Genomic DNA, 8,394 nt, shown 5'->3' with positions numbered 1-8,394 from the left:
TTACTATTATGATCGGCCGAATACTTTGGTGGGTTACTCTATGATCATTGTGGAATTTAAGTCTTAGCTCTCCCCTCAGCCCCCTTCCTCCAAAACTAATGTTAATAGAATGATAAAGAAGTTATTATACAGTCATTGTCTAGGGTAAGAAAAATATCTTTTGGGTATTATTGACTTAGGCCTATATGATCTATTTATATATTTTTAAAGGATATCTCACTTTCTTATCACTCCTATTTTTTCCTTCTCTATCTTTTTGAACTAGATATAAGGAAAAAGTGTTAACAAACTTATCGACAATCGTATGTATAATAACTAATTATGTTGTAAAATTAGATTTTATATTCATGTTTTTCTATTTTTGTTTGTTTGTTCGTTAAAGCCTCTATTTGCCCCTACGGGGCCATAAGGGATTCCAATAAAGTTCATGTTCATGATTGTGTTGCTCTTCCACTATTATGAACAGAATCTCTATTTCTGGTGTAACCAATTTACATCATTGTGATTCAAATTTAACGTTTGTGATTCAAATTAAAATGACAGATCTCTAGATCTGACGCCTCGTTAAACACATTACAAACAGCAGCCATAACTAGTCAGGTGATGAAAGACTTGCTGATGAATTCTGAAATGATAAGTCTACTTGATTCAATACAGTTAACAATGCAATTGAAAAGAAACCCGAAAAGCTACAGCAGCTAGCAACATAAGGGAGTATGGTACAAAATGACCCCAAATATCTACAGATTTTTTACACATGGAGAAGTTCCACTTTGAGCATCTTAGAATAATAACTGCCAAAGTCCTAGATGTGCTTCATGAATACCTTTTGTTTGCCCTCTTGAAAAGAATACTTCCACTTGCGTATCATAGAGTGTACCGTTGGTGCATGATGTAACATAACTTTCATGAGCGCATAATTATCCAGTATTCATCTCTGTGGGTTTTACCTTTTTGGTACAAATGACCTTTATCTAGATTATTGCAAGATGATGTCTTTGGCCTGCAAAGCAACAAAGGAATACAATTGTATGGGGAAATTTAGAAGCTTCAGCCTACAATAACATACCCCCGGGAAGCGTCATTTTCTTCTGCGGCACAGATTGGGTTTTTTTTTTTTAAAGAGGTCTTGATTTAACCCTAACCCTAACCCTAAATTTTCCCATAGGCTCAACACGCAACTAACCCCAATCTGTGCCGCATAAAAAAATAACGCCCCCCGGGAAGCGCCATACCAAAGGAAATATCCGCCTTGGATAATGCCCTCAACGGCCTGGAACAGTATTCTCGTAGATCATGCATCAGAACGTTTGGAAAAGAAGGAAAGAAAGGAGAAAACACAAACAAAATTATGACAGAAATTATTAGAGATGAATGATGTGTTGCCCTGGACCCAGAGAAGGATATTGACCGATCGCATCGCACCGGGAAACATCCCTAACAACAGAAAGAATCATCTACATACAGCCGGGAACCAACCTGTTAGGAAGTCAAATCATAGATCATTATTATTATAGTGAAACTCACATCTTACCACGAAATGAAAGAGAATATTCAAAACAGAAAAACAAATGAATGAGTCATGAATCTCCATTGCAGAAGATTTAACTGTAAGAAATCAAATTCTTCCAAAAGCTCGCAAATAATATGAAGATGCATTGTCAAGTCTGGTCTTGCGAGTGTTCATGTTCTCACACCTTCAGCCGAGGGGAAATCTGTAGCCCAAATTGTAACGAACGAAGAAGAAGACAGTGGAAAAAGAAGCAGTCATGAAAAAATGTAATGTTTAATTGCATTGATTGTTGCCTCAAAAGTAGATACTAATGTGTAACTTGGTTGCACTATAATATTATCTAAACTACTCCTGACCTTATCCTGACCTTGTTCTCTTCATTTGAATAATCATTTCTGTTTCAATCTTTGTTCTACTTGAAAACTGGGTATTCCCCCCCCCCCACCCTTATACATATATTTTTGTGCTGTTGATTGTTATTTGTTCTTAGTAAATGTTTAATATCTGGTTCAGTTTGTGTAAACGGCAAATTTTTACCGTGAAGGTATTGAAAATATTCAACTTGATTCATTGAGGGCATTACAGGATAACTTGATAACTTAAGAAAACCTTAAAATATTGAAATAGTTATTTCTTCTTTCAGCCACCCTTGCATCTCATTATTGTTCTTTCTGAATCCTGGTTTAATTAGTGATAATGAATGGAATCTTCAACGGTGTGTATTTTTAAGCATAGGAGAGATTAACGTGGTGGAGGGGTTGGTTGTTTTATTAAACTTATATTAGATATAGAAGACATGTAGAAGTGTCTTAGTCGAGTGGTTTTAGCACTTGACTTGAAATTTAAAGGTCGTGGTTCGATCCCCGATAATGCACTAATATCCTTTGGCAAGACATTAATCTTCATTTGCCACACTCGGCCCAGGTGAGGAAAAAGGGTACCTGGCAGGAATTAATTCCTTGAAATGAAATGAAATTGAAATGCTGGAGCGCTGTAATGGCAGCTATAGGCTAAAGACGGGACAATAAGTGCGCTTCTGAATAGAATTTCTAGATAGACGGCGCTATAGAAATGCCTATAGTTATCATAATTATTATTATCAATTATCTATACGTTTTTGAGAGAAATCTTATTTATTGAAATTTACTGTAAATATAGCTTTATTCTTGCTATTATAATACATACATGGGCGGCGGAGTGACTTGTTGAGGGGGGGGGGGGCACCAACAAAAAAGGGCACCTATACAAAGGGAAATCTCAAAGCGAAAATACACCTTCTTTTTTTTTTAGACATTGGTATCTACCCCTACATTGCGAACATCAGGGGTGATTTCAATAATTGTTTCTCTTTATATAACATACAAGATATTGCTTAAGCATCATACTTTGCAGTTGGGAGTGATGGTCTGAAAATTCATTTGCGAGCGAGATTTGTGAGGTCGCACAATGCGAAAATTGCAACTTATAAAGAGGAAAAAGCCCAATCCTGATGGGATTATAAGCATATTCTCATAACGGAAGACTGAAAGACGTTTGATAAGTAACATAATTATATGATCTATATCATCTATAAATGCGAACAAGCGAGCTTTGGAGGAACTTGTTCTTAGTTGCTTGACATTAAGGTAGCGTTTAAAGGAAAAGGGGACACTGATCGGAAGGAATAACAATCTTATTAGAAAAGGAGAAAAGGAGCACGTGTCAATTAAAGGACAAAGTGTAATTATCAGAGGTGAAAATGGGACACTTCTGACTCCTACAAAACAAGGCACTCAACAGAGAAAAAAAGGGCATTTATGAGAAGGGTAAGGGGCTCTTTTTTAATGGGGGCACTTATCATTAGGGAAAGGGGCACTTATTATAGGCCTACATGTAAAGGGAAAGGTGCACATGTGAAAACATAATCCGAGTTTAAAAGGGGGTAGTTATTTAAAGGGGAAGAGGCACTTCTTACAAATTAAGATGGGCACCTCTCAGATTTGAATAGGACCATTATCAGAGGTGAAGGGGCACTTATCAAACTTGAAAAGGGGCACATGTCAAAATAGAAGGTGCGCTTAACAGAGGTGAAAAGCAGGGGGAAGGGGCACTTTTACAAATTAATAGGGGCATATGTCTAAGTAAAAGGGGCACTTTTCCTCTGTAAAAAAAAGTGCATTACACTCATATATTTTTTTAATTTTTAGAGGCAAAATGTGGACGTATATACGCGAGTGCCAGAATGATGCAAAATGAATCTTCAGTGATGAATTTGGGATTGAGATGACGCGAATCTGTTTATTTCTTAAAAGGGTGCGGTGACTATAAATAAAAGATTGAACAACTCTGCCCTAAAACATAAAATGTGGGCATTTTGCAATTCAAAATACATGAAAGAAGTTGTAGCGTTGTCCCTAAACTAGTCTATATTTAATAATTAACATAGTATGAAACTTTACGTGATCTTTCCCTACTTGTCGGGGATAGATGTCAGCAAAGTCGGACAGAATCTTACACCGAAAACGATCGTATAGAATAGGCAAATCACCCTTTCCCTTCTTCTTTTCGTTCCTTTTAAACATTACACTTGAAGTACACCCTGATACTAAGTAAATTTAAATAGAAGCTGGAAAATTAGAGGAACAGACCAGTCAAAGTTTGAGCAAAATTCGAATAAACATTAGAAAGCTATGAATTGTTGAGTTGCGATCAATCAAACACAAATTGGTAACTCTGTGATGTATTTTGCGAGGTTCCCTCCCATTTGCTTTGTACATGTACTAAAAATGCAGACATGTCTATTTTCCCGAAAGAAAATGTTCGATCATTCATGCACCCTATACATAATTATTGCAAATATTTTTTTATGCTACCCTTGTATGAAACATTTATTCCATCACCAATTAATAAGAAAATGAAATATTATGCAATTTCTGTAGAGAACAAATTGAAGAGGACCTCGCAAGAACTGTCACAGGCAGGCGCGGATCCAGGATTTCTTAGGGGGGGGGGGGCCCAAATTTGAAATTATGCGAGCCAAATATTGGTACGTAATGGTGACCAGCAGTGACATAATGCAGGGGGATGTAGGGAGGGGCGAGTTTCCCCTCCCTCCTCCGCAAAGCGCGGAAGCTATGACGTTTCATTAAATAGTCCAGTAGACGGTACCTGACCTGGAAAAGTTTATAAGTACAAGGTTTTTTTGTTGATTCGTGTTCTAGATGGGTATTGAAGTAAATTCAGCTTGGTTGCCAGCTTGGCAACCTTGGGCAACCTTGAGCAACTTTTTTGTATAGCCTAATTAGCATAATCATCTAATTATCATATGTGCAATATGTAATAATGTTGCTAATCTCAATCCAGAAAGCCTGAAAACATGGATAATACGACTTTTCAAGGGTTTTCTATGACGAGGAATTCATTTATGACACCAGTTTTTATTTTTAAGTAATGCAATTGTCTTAAATATCATAATTAGCATAATGAGCTAATTAGGATATGTTCAATTATGGACTTCATTGTCATTGTTTATCTATAAAGCCTGAAAATGGTGCAATGCATCATTGTTAATCACTTTTGAAAGACGACACATTAATTTCATGTGGGTATAGTATAATTTGCCAAATTAGCATTACAATCCAATTAGCACATATTATGTGCAATTTGTAGGCCTAATAATGTTGCTAATCTTAGTTTAGGAAGCCTGAAAACATGGATAATATGACTTTTGTGAAGCGACCTATCAATATTAATGTTCACATATCAGTCCCTTTTTGGATTGCCCTCCTCCCGCCCCCCCCCCCCCAAGAAAAAATATTATCACATTGTTACATGTGTGCACAATATATATTGATGTGTCAAATACGAAAGTGGTGTTTTCATAATGATTATTGACCTCCTTAAAATTTATATTTATATGGAAGACTTAAGAAGACAACTGTTTACAGTCCAACTAAGGGTGTAGAGCATGCCGTGTAGACTAAAATGTGCAATGTTGTTCAATTTCTGAATTTTTTGTTTAAACAACTTACTTGCTGTCAATAGTGTATACATTTTTTTTATACATTTCAAATGTCTAGTCCGGTTAAAAATAGCACGTAATGATTTCATTATTTGACACGTACTTCACATTTATTTATCTTATCGATAAGCGAAACGATTTGCTTTAGTATCATATTTAACAAATATAACAATAATGACAAGTATGGTTTTCCTGAAAATTGCATTATGATTATACAATGTATATTCATCGTTATGGAAAATGTTGTATAATATACAACAATGGGCATGACATTTTCCAGACCAATGATTTAATTACGTTTAATATTGAAGCTGTTGCCCTTTGTACACGAACTTGAAATAATAACTAGCCTTGAAAGTATCGCAATAAATCATGTGTGAGTGAGCTTGAAGTTTAATGGTGTAGGTTTGTTTGATACTGTATAGCCTTTACTCTGTTTTTAATGAGATAATATCTCCAATCAAATCAAACTGAGTGATGTTATCGTACAACTTAACAATATCAATCTTCTGTTCTCCTAAATAAGCCTGGGAAACTTGAAAATTGCATTACAATGTGAATTCATTGTCAGTGAAAATGTAATACAATACACAACAATGGGCAAATAATTGTTTCCAGACCAATGATTTATGTAAGAAGAACTTACATTTTATATTTAAACTGTTGCCGTTGTATATACATCAGGCGCGGATCCAGGGTTTTCTTAGGGGGGGGGGGGGCAAAATTTGAAATTATGCGAGCCAAATATTGGTTCGTAATGGTGACCAGCAGTGACGTAATTGGGGGTTGGTGGGTGCAGGGAGAGGCGAGTTTCCCCCTCCCTCCTCAGCGAAACGCGGAAGCTTTGACATTTCAATAAATTATTAGAGAAAAAAGACGATTTGTTGTACCGTTCCCAATAATAATAATCGTCTGAATTTAGTTTCCCCCCTCCCGCGCTAAGCGGAAGCTTACGTTTCATTAAATCATTAGAGAAAGAAGACGATTTGTTGTGTCGTTATCGACTCTTAATCTTTGTCTAAATTCAGTTTTTTTTCCTACGTTCTCTTCCTTCCTTTTGCCCCCCCCCCCCCGCCCCCGATCCACAAGTTGTTGGCGGGAAAATTGCAACTGATATCCCACTTCTTTTTTTTTCTTCTTCCTCTTTTTTCCTTCCCTGTATCTCCTCTTTTCCTTTTTTCTTTCCCTTTCCTTCCTTCTCTTTTATTTTTTGAATGGGGGGGGGGGGGGGGGGGGGCAACAGCCTGGGAGGCAAGTCCTTTTGCCCCCCCCCCGATCTTTCCCTCTTTTCTTTTCTTCTTCCTCTTTCCCTTTCCCTTCTTTCCTTCTCTCTCTCTCCTTTTTTTTTTTTCGCGGGGGTTGGGGGGGGGGGGGGCCAAGGCCCGCTCGGCCCCCCCCCCCGGATCCGCGCCTGGTCACAGGGTTCCCAATTTGTGTTTCACTGATGACAAAATTCAGTACCAGTTATTAAGGTGGACTTCCCCTTTAATAATACCCAGGCACGTAGCCAGAGTTTGATGTTTTTTTTGTTTTTTTTGCGGGGGGGGGGGGCACATACATGTAATCGATCAAGGTAAAAAAAAAGGGCTAAAAAAGTTCAACCAATCTTGGAAAACAAGGGAAACGCTCTCGGCGGTCTCGCCTGCATAACGCAATTCAATATGATAAACCAGAACGTCAATGACGTAGCGCTCATCCGCATCTCACAACAACAAATATCGTAAATTTTATGTGGTACACTTTTGAACTGGTCAAAAAATAGAAATTTGATGCCCTGGAAGGGACATACACTGTAATTCCATTTCATTTGCATAAAGTACCATAAATAATCAATGGAGCAAAATCTCACAATTCTGTGTAGAAGTTTATTGTTCCAAATTTAAATCTACCAGATAAGGCAAAATCGGTCAAGAAATGAGGGAAAAGAAGCAATTTTTGTTATTTTTGGAATAAATTTGCATAAATTACCATAATTAATTAATGGAGAACAATTTCAAAATTCTGTGTAAAAGTTTAGTGTACCAAAGTTAGCTCTACGATATAAAGCAAACCAAATCAAAATCTGTTGAGAAATGAAGGAGAAGAAGCCTTTTTTGTGATTTCGAATAAATTTGCATAAATTAGCATAGATAATGAATTTCACGATTCTGTGTAGAAATTTTAAATCCCCTCCTAGCCCTATCATATGAAACAATCAGAATCAAAATCGGTTGAAAAATAACGAAGAAGAAGCATTTTGAAAATCTTAATGTTGATGCCACAACAAAGTCTAAGTTTGTTGACCTTAAATGGCCTTTGACCTTAACTTAGTGACCTGAAATTCTACTCACATGATTGGGGAGACTTGATAACCCTATAGTTCAAGTTTCATTGACTAAGAACTTATACTTTCAAAATTATATCAAAAATTCAAAAACTTAACCTTAGGTTAAGTTTTCGATGATGATGCTACAACATAGTCCAAGTCTGTTGACCTGAAATGACCTTTGACCTTGACTTTGTGATCTGAAATTCTACTCACATGATTGGGGATACTTGATTACCCTATAGTCAAAGTTTCATTGACTAAGAACTTATACTTTAAAAATTATACCAAAAATTCAAAAACTTAACCTTAGGTTAAGTTTTTGATGTTGACGCCGTCGCCGTCGCCGTCGCCGTCGCCGCCGCCGTCACCGGAAAAGCGGCGCCTATGTCTCGCTTTTTGCTACGCAGGCGAGACAAAAATTGGGGGGCACGTGCCCCCCCCCCCGTGTGGCTACGTGCCTGATAATACCTATTCTCTGCACTTTCTCTTTATTAATTGTCAATTTAGACTATCGGCACAAATATAATCAGAAAATAAGGAAAACGATAAAGAAGAGACAGCTACATGTAAGAA

The sequence above is a fragment of the Strongylocentrotus purpuratus genome, unplaced genomic scaffold (assembly GCF_000002235.5).
Source record: "Strongylocentrotus purpuratus isolate Spur 01 unplaced genomic scaffold, Spur_5.0 spur5_scaffold_5, whole genome shotgun sequence".
NCBI classification, from domain to species: domain Eukaryota; kingdom Metazoa; phylum Echinodermata; class Echinoidea; order Camarodonta; family Strongylocentrotidae; genus Strongylocentrotus; species Strongylocentrotus purpuratus.
The sequence above is the reverse complement of the archived record's forward strand: the minus strand, read 5'-3'. Positions refer to the sequence as shown.